Below are 14,564 nucleotides of genomic sequence, written 5' to 3'. Positions count from 1 at the left end.
AAGGAGGAAGACATCATTTTTAATTCAGGGTATATAAAAAAGACTAATAATAAAATGGCATTTATGTTAAGCTATGCATAAAGAAATATGATAGGGAAGGGCATATTAGAGACAAAATCATGGAACCTGGAAATGTGGGAGAAGTTTGGGAGATAGCTAATTATCCCATCCAGCCAGATATTATGATATTTGCCTGGGCAGTGCATAGTGTTCCCAAGGTTTCTTAAGACAGGTTATGGAGGAATTTGAACGAAGACTATGAGTTTGGGGATTACTCCATAGGCAATGAGGAGCCACAAAATTATTTTTGAGCAGAAGAGTAAGATGATTGGGGCTCAAGCGTAAAATAAATGCTAGTAGTGTGAAGAAAAGGTTGACGTAAAGAGAAATTAAAGGCAGAGAGACCAAAGTAACCAAGAATGGCCCAATATTCTGAAAAACCTGGACATTAAAGGTGAGGAAAACTGAATTAGTATCTATAATTTTTCCATTTGAATTCAGTTAATAATTGTTGAAAATATTCTCAAACCCAGCCTTGTGTAAGGTAGATGGGTTACCTGTCCTCATCAAGCATACGGTCTACTGGAGAAAACAGAATTGAACAAATATTTATAAGTGTGTTACTGAGCATTATGAAGGTCAAGTGCAAAGTACTTCTAGCACATTTAGCCACAGAGATTCCTAACCTAACTTAACTTTGGGAATCAGGAAGTATCGTTTCAGCTGAGCCCAGAAAACTAATTCACCAGTGGGGACCCAGTGAATCAGGGAGAGGGAGAGTATGCCAGGCTGAGGCAACAACAGCTGCAAAGAAGCTGAGAGGAGAAAGAGCATGATGCTTTTACAGAACTTAAAGGAGTCCAGTATGACTAGAATGTGAGAGCAAGAAGGGAAGAGAGGGAGTAGATGAGGGTGAGATCATTCATGGCCCACGTCATAATAGAGACTGTAGTCCATATCCTTATAAAATGTGGGAAGTCACTGGAGGATTTCGTAAAGGGGTAGGAAATGATTAGATACAAATTCAATATTGGAATGGAAAGGTAGGTGAAACCCACCTAACCAAATGGCTGAGAGGACAGGAAGAGCGATGTGCTACTGTGTATAGAAAACACAGAAAAAATTGCTAGGCAGATCATTAAGGATGTCCATTTGCTGAATAAATGAAGGAATAATGGATTGGAAGGGGGAAGAGAAGGAGTAGAAACTTTTTAGGAGGCTGTTACAGTGTGGGCAAGAGGAAGATGGTGATTATTTGAATTTTAGTTGTACCAGTGGGTGTAGAAATAAACAAACAAATAAGAGAGTCTAGAATTATTTAGAGAGGAACTGGATGAGACTTGATGATTGATTGAATGTAGGGAGGTGATGGAGAGAGAAGAGCCAAGAACAATATTCATGTTGCTGGTATGGTAGATGCTGCCTTCCATAAAGAAAAGAAACAAGGAAAGCTATATAGAGCAGATTTAAAACACCAGGAACCATGCTCTACATCTTTGCTTCTCAAAGTGTGATCCATGGACCTGGAAGCATCAGCATCACCAGGGATTTTGTCAAAAATGCAGATCTAAGGCCCCACTCTAGACCCCCTGAATCTGAATCTGCATTTCAACAAAATTCCCGCATGATTTGTATGCACATTTGAGTTTGAGTCTTACTGTTCTACATTACGCATCTCTATTTTGTATGTAGAAATCCAAAGCTAAATCCACAAGAGATCATTCTTTATAGCCAGAAGACAAATACATTTATTTTCCTTTTCTTTTACATAACCCAGCACCATAATCTCAATTCTGTGTTAAGTAAAAAGAACCATTCCTTGTCATGCCAGGGGGCTGCTTTTACTCTTTTGAAAAAGAAAGGTTAAAAATCTCAGCCACTTTTCCTGTGACAGAGGATGTAATTGAATATAGCAATGAACTCAAAATACAATCGATCTATTTTTAACGACGTAAATTATTCTTAAGGATAAAGATAACACAGTTGATCTCTTAGATATTACTGGCTTTGTAACTCATCCTTGACACCAATCTGATTAATTCTGGACAGACTCTTGTTCCCAATTATTTGTAAGAGGAAAGAATATGCTCTTTGCTCTCAAAGGCTATGGACACTCCTCCAAGTTTCTCTGTTCTGTACAACAAGCTTTCAGGATATTTAAGTGTTTTTCATAGAAGCTTGTTTGATTTGCATTCAGATCAAAATTTGCAGACTTTCAAGTGATCTTTTGCTTCATTCTTCATCCTATGCATAGAGGCAGAACAAGCTCTTGTTATCTGTTTCTCTATCTTGTCCCCCTTGGCCAAATATTTCTTCCTTTTCTTTCCTCTTATAACTTCCCTTCTAAAAACTCTAACCCAGTCCATTCCTTCTAGTGCCCCAGTACCTGAAATTAGCCAAGTCTTCATCAACTTGTAGCTCAGAGGTTGTGTTTCCATGACATAGGAAGTCTTCTGAAAGCAAAACATAGTCTTATTTGTCTTGGTTCCCCAGAACCTGACACAATATACTTTCACTCTACAAAGACTCTTGAAAACAAGTGACAAAAAACCCTAAATCAAACAGGCTTAAACAACAAAGACAATTCATTAACTCACAAAACCAAATGTTCAGAATATGTTCTGATTTTGGGGAAGGCTTGATTCTGCAGTTTAAACCCACTGAATCACCAAGGTGTAGTTGTCTTCTCTTGGCAGCATAACAGCTTCAGTGATTCTAGGCTCCACATCTTCACAGCACATCACCAAGGGGAGAAAGAGAGAATAGCCTCTGGCTGTTCCCATGGAAGAGAGAGGAAACTCCTGTTTCCAAGAAGTCCAGTAGCTTCTTCCTGTTTTTAGATTGGCTATGGTGTGCCCATCCTGAGTCAACCTTGGTGTCCAGGGAGATGAAGTACATTGATTGGCTTAAGCTAACCCAGGACACTCTTGAAGTCAAGGGATGGTGGTGGGGCCCACCCATACCACCTGGGTATGTGTACCAAAGATGATATACATACTAAAGAAAAATTTTAAAGTGGTGCTGAGGAGAAGGGCAACAAGCTAAAGATTTCTTTTTGTTGAATAAATGAATGAGCAGCTGAGATCATATTGATTTTAGATGCCTTAACACAGAAGCAAGTCTTAGAATGCAGTCTAGGGACAGTAAAGATTATTTCTTGGATAATTTCTAAGAGAGCAGAGCAGTATCAAAATCTTCTTGTCATTCAAAGAAAAATTATCTGTATTTTTTCCAACCAATTTATCCTCTCCTGATCTCTGTTCCTCTCTACATGCAGATCTTTTTCAAGAAGATATTTAACCCTTTTCCTTCTGTTCTGCTCACCATGTAACTAAATCCTGCCACCCACTAATTTTGCTGTTATTCTGAGATTTGGAGTTTGTCAAAACTCTCAGCTCAAATCTAACCTCAAATGTCATTTAGTTGTTAGCTTATTTTCCTTCCTCTTTAAAGACCAAAGGTTAAATGTCAAAGGAACACTCTGCTCTGTTCTTTATTTGCCTCAAACTCTTTAACCCATGACTGAACTCAATGTTCATCTAGAATTGACTGTGGACTCCCATTCCAGTTGTTGATCTCTTTGGTCTGTTAGTACATCAGTTCAACATGGACTGAATGTACTGGCTATTAGAAATCCAATAACAATGGCTTCTCAGCTCATATTTTTGGTCTTTCATCTATATTGCTATCTTTCTTTTAGTCAGATAGTGGTTAAAACCTGTTATCATTTGCAGTGTTCAAAAATAGCTTCTTGTTATTTAGCTGGAAAATATATCTTTTATACCATTCTAAAGAACTTGTATATCACAACTTTTACATGAAGCTGAGTCCTCTTAAATTATCGAGCAGAACTCTGGCTTGTTCTTATTTTTTTAAATTTGTTTTCCTTCTAATTAGCTGCTGTTTTAGTGACAGCTGTCAAGTACTGTAAATATAGTCTTAGTATGGATACAAATGATTTAAATGTCCATGGATGAAGTTTCATGCTCTGCTGTATTCTTGGACCAATCCCAATGAACTAACAATGAAAATCCAACTCAAAAAATTTTATAGTATAATTAAGACTGTCCTACGTAACAGCACCAACATATTTTAGATATTTTTAAAGTTCTGAAATTGGTCATTTACTCCAAAAACATATTAAATATTTTGAAAGAGAATGGTAGATACAATCTCCTTAAACAACCACACTAATTTTTTTTCTACTTCTGGTTTAGACTCCTTATATTGAGATATAACTTGTGATGCTGTAGAAGAGAATTGTCAGCTTTACAAATATACTACAGACTATCCTGTGGTCCTAAGGGTAAACTTTAGAGATGGATTTGGGTTCAAATCTCACTTCTGCCACTTACTTGCTGTGAGGACGTACGCAAGTTGCCTAGCCTCTCTAACCTTGGTTTCTCTCTCTTCTAATGCAGAAGATCACTTAGTACAAGCCTGGGACATGGTAGGCACTCAATGAATGATGACTATTATTAACCATAAGTCCTCAGACATTCACCTTGAGCCCTTCCTAGAGTCAGTGTAGTTCATGTGCATTGGGGTGGGGGTGGTGGGGGAGGAAGGAGTAGAGATACTTGGGGGCATGTTTGGTTATTGTAAAGTAAATGTTTTGAGAAAAGCATCTTTATGGTAGAAAATCAGTGTTAATAGCATTTTAACATATCTGCCTGAAAAATGTCTGAGGTTATATATCACATTTATATTGCAAGCCTAGACCTGCCACATGTAAATACTTACTGAAACGCAGCCACACCCGTTCATTTACCTCATTATTTTTGGCTGCTTTCATGCTACAACAGTAGAGTCAAGTAGTTGCGACAGAGACTACCTGGCCTGCAAAGCCTAAAACATTTACTATCTGTCCCTTTACAGAAAAGTTTGCCAATCCCTGAGCTAGAATATCACTTAAGATCATTAGACGGGGGTCTAGAAGCATTCAACGGATTGGTGTAAATTACCTTCAAGATGCATTTCAACAATCTTTTTCTGATACCATAAAAATGCCTCAATATGATTCTTAGGAGATAGAACATAAAGGGCAAAATATGTTTACTTCACTTAGGCTACTAGCCACATATATTATAACGTTTTGAGTCCCCCTAAAAGCAGAGTTGGAGACGAGCACTTGTGTGCAGGTAGTTTATTTGGGAAGTGATCCCAGGAAACAGCAGTGGGGACCGGAAGGATTGGAATAGGGTACAGAGGAAGGATGTGTCATCTAGCTGACCACTGCTATGGGCAACTGGGACTTAATCCTCCATAGACCTCTGAAGAGCTGTGTAAAATGCAATTACAATGTCCTCCTGAAGGGTAGAAGAGAGCATTTATCCACCAGCTTCAATCCTTCACTGGGCAGGCCCCCTCATGGAGTGTTAATTCCCTCACATTTCCAAATTTGCACCGGCACCAGTGTTAAAGGATTTCCATATATACGCCTCAACTCAGCGACATGGAAGATCCAATCTCAGAAAGTGAGAAACACTGTGCAGCGGCAGTGAGATGGGTGAGGTGCTGTCAGGCCACTACATCATGAAGCAAGTTGCCTGGCAATGGCTAGAGCAGAAGGCAGGCCAAGAGGTATGGGACAGGGCACAAGAGGTGTCCAATAGGGTAGGTGATATTTATTGAACACTTAGATTGTGCAAATCACTGGACGAGATATGCTTTCTCTGCATTATCCCATTAACTTTGATATCAACACCGTGAGCTGAATAGGTTCTTTACTTTTTATGGTTAAAGAAATTAATGGAGGAACTCTCTAAATGGATAATAATAGCCATAAAAATAAAATAATAGCCATAAAGTTAATATTTATTTCCTGAAATTTTTTGATATATTAGCTAATGCTGTAATCCTTGTACTTGAATTGACTTATTTAATCCTCACAATAAACATCCGAAGTAGGGGAAATTGTTATCTATATTTTCTGGATGAGGACACTGAGGATTAGAGAGGTTAAGCAATTTGCCTAACGACACACAGCTAGTACATGGCAGAGCTTAGTTGGGACTCAAACCCATGTCTCCCTGACTCCATAATTCATGCTTTTAAACATTTCCTTAATCTGCTTTCCTAAATTTTTATAATTTCCTCTTGGCCAAACACAAATCTATGATTGCATACATTTTCTGTTAGAATTTTTGCGAGCATTGTAATGATTCCTATACTATGACTAGGCCAAATGCTTAGTCTAGACCAGTCAATAAAGAGGTTAAAAACTTCAATATGCTTATCACTTAATCAGTTATATTAATCACTTGTTACTGATTAGATGACTGGAGAATAATGTATATCCGAACTAAATTATAATCAATAAATATGCTAGAGTCTTCACCAAGTCCTTGTGGGCTTTTAAATTTTCATTACTTAGCTTCTAGATGGTAGAAAAATGATCTGAGTCTGTAAATAGCATTTAAAAGCACATTAATACAGGGGCCGCCCGGTGGCGTAGCGGTTTAAGTTCGCGCGCTCTGCTTCGGCGGCTTGGGCTTTGACAGTTCTGGATCCCGGGCGTGGACCATGCACCGCTTGTCAAGCCATACTCTGGCAGCATCCCATATAAAGTAGAGGAAGATGAGCATGGATGTTAGCCCAGGGCCAATCTTCCTCAGCAAAAAGAGGACTGGCAACAGAAGTTAGCTCAGGGCTAATCTTCCTCACACACACACAAAAAGGCACATTAATACATTTTAAAATGATTTCCCGGGTGGTCCCGTGGTGCAGCGGTTAAGTGCGTGCTCTCCGCTGTGGAGGCCCCGGGTTCGCAGGTTCGGACCCCGGGTGGACACAAACACACCGCTTGTTAAGCCATGCCATGGCGGCGTCCCATATAAAGTAGACGAAGATGGGCACGGATGTTAGCCCAGGGCCAATCTTCCTGAAGGAAAAAAAGGGGAGGATTGGCATTGGATGTTAGCTCAGGGCTAGTCTTCCTCACACACAAAAAAATAAGTGATTTCCATGGTACAATGTACTATGGCTTTACTTATGATGACAAGCAAAAGGCAGGGTCCCAAGATGAAAAGATAAATTAGGTCTCACAATAGTGAGAATACTCCTGAATCTAGGGTCAGAAATCAGGAGTTCAGGGTCTAGCTCTGCCACACATGTGGCCAAGACAAGAACTTTAGTCCTTCATAGTCAGTCCCCTGATTTTCACAATGAGGTGCAGTGTACCTGGCAGACTATGACAAGGTTTGGATAAGCTTATATACTTGAGAACACTCATTAAGCCTTAAATATGATAAAAGGATAGAAGTCTATTTCAGCTGGGGATTGTAGGGGCAGCTGAGCTGATGTCAAATGAGCCTTTGGTACATTTGAAGACAATCAACTGATATTTCTCTGTCAGAAATGATTCATCTACATTAATAAATTCAAGAGCCTAAAAAACATTGAAGTTTACAAACTGACAAGGAGTCTTTTAAGACTGGATGACTGTGATTACTGCTTATATTTCAGTAGGACATTGGTCAATGATCTTGCTGCTTGAGAACATTAGCATTTTTGGCTAAGGAAATAACGGACAGTGTGTTTTGAACAAGACCTTTTTTTCAGTCAAATATACACGTAACTTTGAGACAATTCTTGAAGTTTTCATAAAAATAAACGTTTCAGTTAAAATAAATTAATGAACAAGACTTATGCTAACTACAATTTAACATTTATTGTATTGAGTAATAATGATAACAATTGTTGACCTTTATTGGATGTTTACCATGTACCAGACGTTTAGCTAAACATTTTTATTCTTTCTCATATTATTGGGGAATCTGCCTTCTACCAAAAACTCGAAAATGCCACAAAAAAATTGACTGTCTCATTTTTTCTCTACACATATCAAAATTATTCATAGTCATGTGGAATATATTTTTCCTTCTATTTCTGGGTAAAGGGTTCTACTAAATGATTCTAGAACATGAATCTTCCGCATTTGCATTCAGATTCATATGTGGCCTGTGTCAGTGGGACAGTAAGTTGAAACGCGTAGAGATTTGCAACAACGTGGATAGACCTGGAGGACATTTTGCTAAGTGAAATAAGCCATCAGAGACATTTATGCTAAGTGAAATAAGCAGAGAACAAATACTGCCTGATTTCACTCATACAAGGTATATAAAATAGTCAAACTCATCGAATCAGAGAGTAGAATGGTGTTTACCAGGGGCAGGGGTGAGGGAGAAATCGGGAGTTGTTCAATTGATATAAAGTCTCAGTTATGCAGGCTGAATTAGTTCTAGAGATCAGCTGTACGGCACAGAGTCTATAGTCAACAATACTGTATTATGAACTTTAAAAATTGTTAACAGGGTAGATCTCGTGTTGTGTCCTTACCACAAAAAATTAATTAATTAATTAATTAAAGAAAACCTTGCCTGGAGAACAGCAATGCCAAGATCTTGCAAGAGGAGCAGCTGACGGATGGAGTAGAACTCCATCTCCTTTGCAAGAAACTCCTCTGAGAGGCTTAGGCTTTCTTTATCCCTGCCTCTAAAGCTTCAAAGGGAAAGTTTCTCCGTGCCAAAGCTCTGGGACAAAGAAGAAATGATCTGCCCGTTCTCCATCTCCGAGCAAGTCAGTGAGCTGCAAAGAGCCTGAAGGGAAGTGGCATTGGTTGAAATAAACTTTATGTGATGTTCTTACAGGAAGGTACATGCTGACTCTGACATCCTCCTGATTCTTTTGTCAAACTCTCCTTGTATCTCCCTCGTTAGTGATTTAATTCCTCCTTTCTTTTACAGGCTCTTTTGCAAGGTTCTTGGCCTCCTGCATTCTGTATTCTGTGAGGTTTGGAGTAGAGGCCTCTGGTGATATGTTCCTCCAGTGCAATCACAGTGCTAACTGCTGGAATGTTTCTAATTGTCCCACCTCAACACACACACACACACACACAAACACACAGGATAAGATATAACTGAGAGCATGTGGATAGACTCTGACGTGTAGCTGTTTTTATTATTATTGTTATGGTAAGAATACTTAACATGAGATCTACTCTCAGCAAATTTTTAAGTGTATAGTACAATATTGTTAACTATAGAGAAAGTCATACAGCAGATCTCTAGAATCTATTATTCCTGCATAATTGAGACTTTATGCCTGTTGATTAGTAACTCCCCATTTCCCCTTCCTTCCTGCCCCTAGCAACCACAATTCTAGTCTCTGATTCTATGAGTTTAACTATTCTAGATATCTCATATAAATAGAATCTTCCAGCATTTGTCCTTTTGTGACTGGCTTATTTCACTTAGCATAATGTCCTCCAGGTTCATCCATGTTGCATATTGCAAGGTTTCCTCCTTTTACGATTATCATATGATCCAGCTATCCCACTTCTGGATATTTATCAAAAAGAACTGAAATCAAGAGCTCGAAGAAATATTAGCACTTCAGTGTTCATGGCAGCATTATTCACAATAGCCAAGATGTGGAAACAACCTAAATGTCAATCAATCAATGGATGAACAGATAAAGAAAATGTGGTATATAGACACAATAGAATATTATTCAGCCTTAAAATAGATATGTTTTTTTTTTTAATTGGCACAGTTTGGGTTTTCTATTTTGTTGTTTTTACTTTGAATTAATCTTCCAAAATTTACAAAATTTAAAATTTCACAAAAATATAGAAATTTATGCCTTCTCTTGAAGTGTTGGCAGCTATACAACCCTGGTCCACATTCCAATATGGTGACAGCCCGTGAGACCTGAGAAGGGCCTGCTTTTATAGACTGGATGAGTGCTCTTTAATACACCACAGTCCCCTCCTGGCCCATTTTCTGTTACATTTCTGGAGACTCCCTGTCATATGGAAGTTTGATATCCCTTGGTTAATAAACCTCACTTTTACCTCCAGAAACTTATGTCCCTGTGTCTGGGTGATCAGCCCCCAAGAGAAAACACAGTTAGTTTACATGTCTCTTTGTCCCTTGCCAGTGACAAAAGCTTTTCACATCACCCAGGCTGCCTTTGGTCCCTTGTAATAAAATATGAGGAACTAGAATGTACTAGAATATTAGTTACATGAAGACAAAGATTTTTATTTGTTTTCTCCAGTATTGTAACTGCGGTATCTAAAACAGTGCCTGCACATAGGAAATACTCAATAAACACTTGATGAATAACTAAATAAACCAAATTCATAGGATATCTAGAGGTCTTCTAATTTCTTGAGGTAGAAGGAGGATATTCTGCTCATTTTGTGACTGTGATCCTATATATTGCCAAAGGATAAGACTAAGGATCTAGATCAATTTTATTTCTATAAGAAAGGAGTTAGTGGTTAAGACAATGGGGACTTAAACTGCTTAAGTTCAAATTCCAGTTCATCACTAACAGCTGTGTGACCTTGGACAGGTTGTTTATCCTCTCTGTATCTCAATCTCTCTATCTCTAAAATGGTATTTAGGTCGTAGAGTCATGAGGTTAAATGAGATAATCTACATAAAGCATTTAGCAAAATATTTAGCACGTAGTGTATGCCTGATGAATGCTAGATGCTAATGTTGTACCTTGAAGCTCATTTTAGAACAGAGGCTAATGAATCATTTTGTCTGGAGCAGAGAATTCATGTAGGACAGTAGTGGGGGATAATGCTCGAGCTCAGTAGAGGGCCCAGATCTCAATGCCAAGGAGTCTAAGCATTGCGAGTTATGCAGTATTCTTAAGCAGGGAAACGGGTTAATTTCCATTAAACCATTAATGGAATGGATTCTCACTATGTATCAGAAAAATTCATCTGTTAGTAGCAAGGGATGGGCTAGGCAGGTACTACCCATGGTCTCTATATGTATGGACAAATACAGATTCCAGGGTTTTTGTGCTTTTTTTCTTGTCACATATGTAGAAATTATTCTTATTTTCTTCAGTTTGGGAAATTTGATAGAATTCTAAAAGATTAATTAGTTCCTGGATTTGTAAATTAGGCAAGGAGCTCTGGCTCCCTGCCTCTGAGGCAAAACCATCGGCATCAGCACTTCTCAGAAAAATGTACATCAAGGAAGGAAAATTCACCCACTCCCTTTGCTCTCTACCGTACTTAAGCCTTTCCAAATAACAGGCCCTTGTAACCAAGGAGTTATCTGGAAAGCTATCTTGGGAGCTCTTCAAAGTCAGCACTCTCAGCGTGTTTACCACCCAGCAAGAGGAGGAAGCAAGGTAGGACACATTGTTTTGAGGATGTTTTCAAGCACTGTTCCACTTGGACTCTCTCCATCCAAGGGTGGAAAATTCAGTTAGTCTCTAGTTCGGGGCTATTTCTCTAGAACTAATAAACAATATTTTCTAGAATGTTAAAATTATTAAACAGGTGGCATTTTAGAGGTCTTCCCGGCCAAATACCCAAAGAAGGAAACCAGTTAATAGCATCCTGAGAGGTGATCTGGTTTTATGAAGAAAAAAGAGTCAATTCTATTTTACATTCAGATCATTAGCCTTTCATTCATGCATATATTTATTCATTCATTCAATGAATACATATCAAGCACCTACTTTATTCCTGGTCCGAGCTATATAGTGTTGAACAACACAAGCAATGTACCTGTCATCACGGGACATATATGTAGACCCACCCTATGTATGTCATATACAAGTCCATGCCTGATGTCTTTGGAGTCTGTATAGAATAATAATTGACAGTTTGGACTCCAGAGTCACACAGACCTGGGATAGAATCCCATACTAGCTACACGTTCTTGGGCAAATTCCTTAATTTCTCTAAGCAGCAGCTACTTTATCAGTAAAATGGAGAAAGTAACAGAACCTCTCATAGCTTGTTTTAAGGATTAAATGAGATAATGCATGTAAAGTGATTACCATCATTCCAGGGACATGTTAAGTGCTCAGTAAATGTTAGATATTACAATTATGAAAAACATGACGCGTATTGTAAAGATACACTACTCGCTCATCCTTGCTTTTTCAGTAATAGCTTATTCTAGTAACAGATTCTATCCTCACTCCCTCTTATCTGTTCCTGCACAACTGTCAGTCCTTCTTTTAAACTTATCTAGCTATGAACAAAAAATAATAAAGAAAGAATATGCATACTTTTGGAATCAGTAGAAAAGCAGTAAATCCAATCTATAAACTTGGCTGCGACAATATTATGAAACAGCTATCAAAGTGTGAGCTAAAGTGTGAAAATGATTGATTGCCTTAAGAGTTTTCCATTTTTGATTTGAGATGGGAAGTGATAATAAACAAATCAAATAAAGTACATAATAACATCTAATCAGTTAGGCACTAGCAATCATTAGAAAAGCAAAAATAGAATTATCTGTCCCTAAATAATATTTGTGATTTTCAAAATGTTGTGTCAATGAAAATGATTTTATTCTTACTCAAACACTGAACAGACTAGAAGCCCTGGAATAAGAATAATTTAGAGTAATCTTTAACTTACAGATTTATAAATTGTCTTCATACATTCATTCAAAATTAGTGGCATGTAAGATTTTTATTATGTTCATAAATACTTCATTTTTTTTTTCTGAAGACCTATCTTTCACCTGTTTAATACCAAACTATGCATGAGGGAAAGAGTTTTAGAAATATCTAAAAAGTGGTCACCTATGCTGTATGATTTTAGAGGCCAAAGAGGTTGCACATATCATATTTCTCCCTTGCTTACTTAGAATTTCAGTCAATTTCTTTAATTACTATTTGAAACTCAAATTCTCATGGGAAAGTAAATATTTAAGCTGTTATCAAGTGTTTATTTTTTGACATTAATAAATTTATTAGCATGTTAGTATGTGATTATATGCCCATTGCCCAAGACTCACACAGTCCTGAGGATTGGAAAGAGCAACTGAAAATCTCACTTTTCTTTCACACAAAAAAACAACCAATTGTCAACATTTCATATACAAAATTACTCTATACACAAATATTTTTTCTTTACATAAATGGGGCCATATTATACATATTGTCCTTAGATGTATTTGTTAAGCTTGCCATGAATTTTCGTGGTCCTTCTGTGTTTGCACGTGTAAGGTCATTCCTTATTTTAATAGTTGTGTAGTCTCCGTGTTTTATTGAACCATCCTCCTTAATGGTAAACATCCAGGTTACTTCCAATTATTTGCTATTGCAAAGAACGCAGCAATGAATGTTCTTGTATACATATCTTTGTATAAATGGGTGAATATATCTTTAGGATAAATTCATATAATCTAGATATAAAATTGCAATAATAATACTTAGTGTATTTAAAATTTGATAGATTATGTCAAATCACCTTCCAAAAACATTTTACCCAGGCTGGCCTGGTGGCGCAGCGGTTAAGTGCGCACGCTCCGCTTCGGCGGCCCGAGGGTTTGCTGGTTTGGATCCCAGGGGTACACCAACACACCGCTCATCAGGCCATGCTGTGGTGGCATCCCATATAAAGCAGAGGAAGATGGGCACGGATGTTAGCCCAGGGCTGATCTTCCTCAGCAAAAGGAGGAAGATTGGCATCGGATGTTAGTACAGGGCTGCTCTCCCCCCGACACACACAAAAAACATTTTACCAACTTAGAATCTCACTGTGTCTGTTAGGAATTCTGCAAGTAACAAATTCTAATTAAAAGTAATCTAAATAAATGGGGGTTTATTTTTCTCACAAAAGACTATGTCTGGAGGCAGGCAGCTGCTGGTATTTGATTAATAACCTAAAAATATCACGGCTGCATTTCTGAGAGTTCCTTGGCCTTTCCCTTATGGCAACAAAATGACAGCCATTGCTCCAGGTATCTTGTCTACATTCCAAACGTAATGAAGCAGAGACAGGAGGCACCTGCTACAACTTTACCTTCTTCTCAATAAATACTTTCCCATACACCTCTACAGCAGATCTTTTTATATGTTTATGGACTAGAACTGTGTTATATGACCACCACAGCAGCAAAGAAGGCTGGGGAAATGACTATTTACATTTCTAGTCTCCAAAGTTGAGGCAGGCAAGAGAGAAAATTGTAGGAAATGGGTATGGGTTAGCAAAATATCAGTGTTTGTTAAACCCCCAGAAGTGACTGAAAATGTTGATTTTATTTCATCCTTGCCAACACTAGAAAACTCAAACTTCTTACCCATCTGATGGGTTATAAAAAGATATATCTGACTTCTAAAATTTTCATTTACCTAGTAATCTATGACGTTGAGCACATTTTAAATTTTTTTTAGATTTTTGGCCATTTGTAATTCTCTTCTGTGAATTTCCAGTTTATGTCAATTGTCCATGAATTGCTTATCTTAGTATATTCAGGAGTAGGTTAACATGGAGAAATATAACTTGGGGATGAGTCCTTGAGTTAAGAGAAAAAGATAGCTGAACAAGAAGAACCAGGAACTGGAAGGCAGGACGCTGAATGTCAACCTCAAGAACTTCCTTTTATTAAGTCCATTATTACATTAAAAACTAGTAATAACTTCCCCTCTTAACCCTACAACATCAGAGGGTCAGAAGTGGGTGAATAGATAAAGTACTGTTCCAAGATTCTTTGATAAAACCAGTACCAAGGTCAGCTGTTCCATAATTAGCTAATGTTCAGAATTACCTAAAAAACACATGCACA

Source organism: Diceros bicornis, chromosome 1 (assembly GCF_020826845.1).
Source record: "Diceros bicornis minor isolate mBicDic1 chromosome 1, mDicBic1.mat.cur, whole genome shotgun sequence".
In the NCBI taxonomy this organism is placed as follows: Eukaryota; Metazoa; Chordata; class Mammalia; order Perissodactyla; family Rhinocerotidae; genus Diceros; species Diceros bicornis.
The sequence above is the reverse complement of the archived record's forward strand: the minus strand, read 5'-3'. Positions refer to the sequence as shown.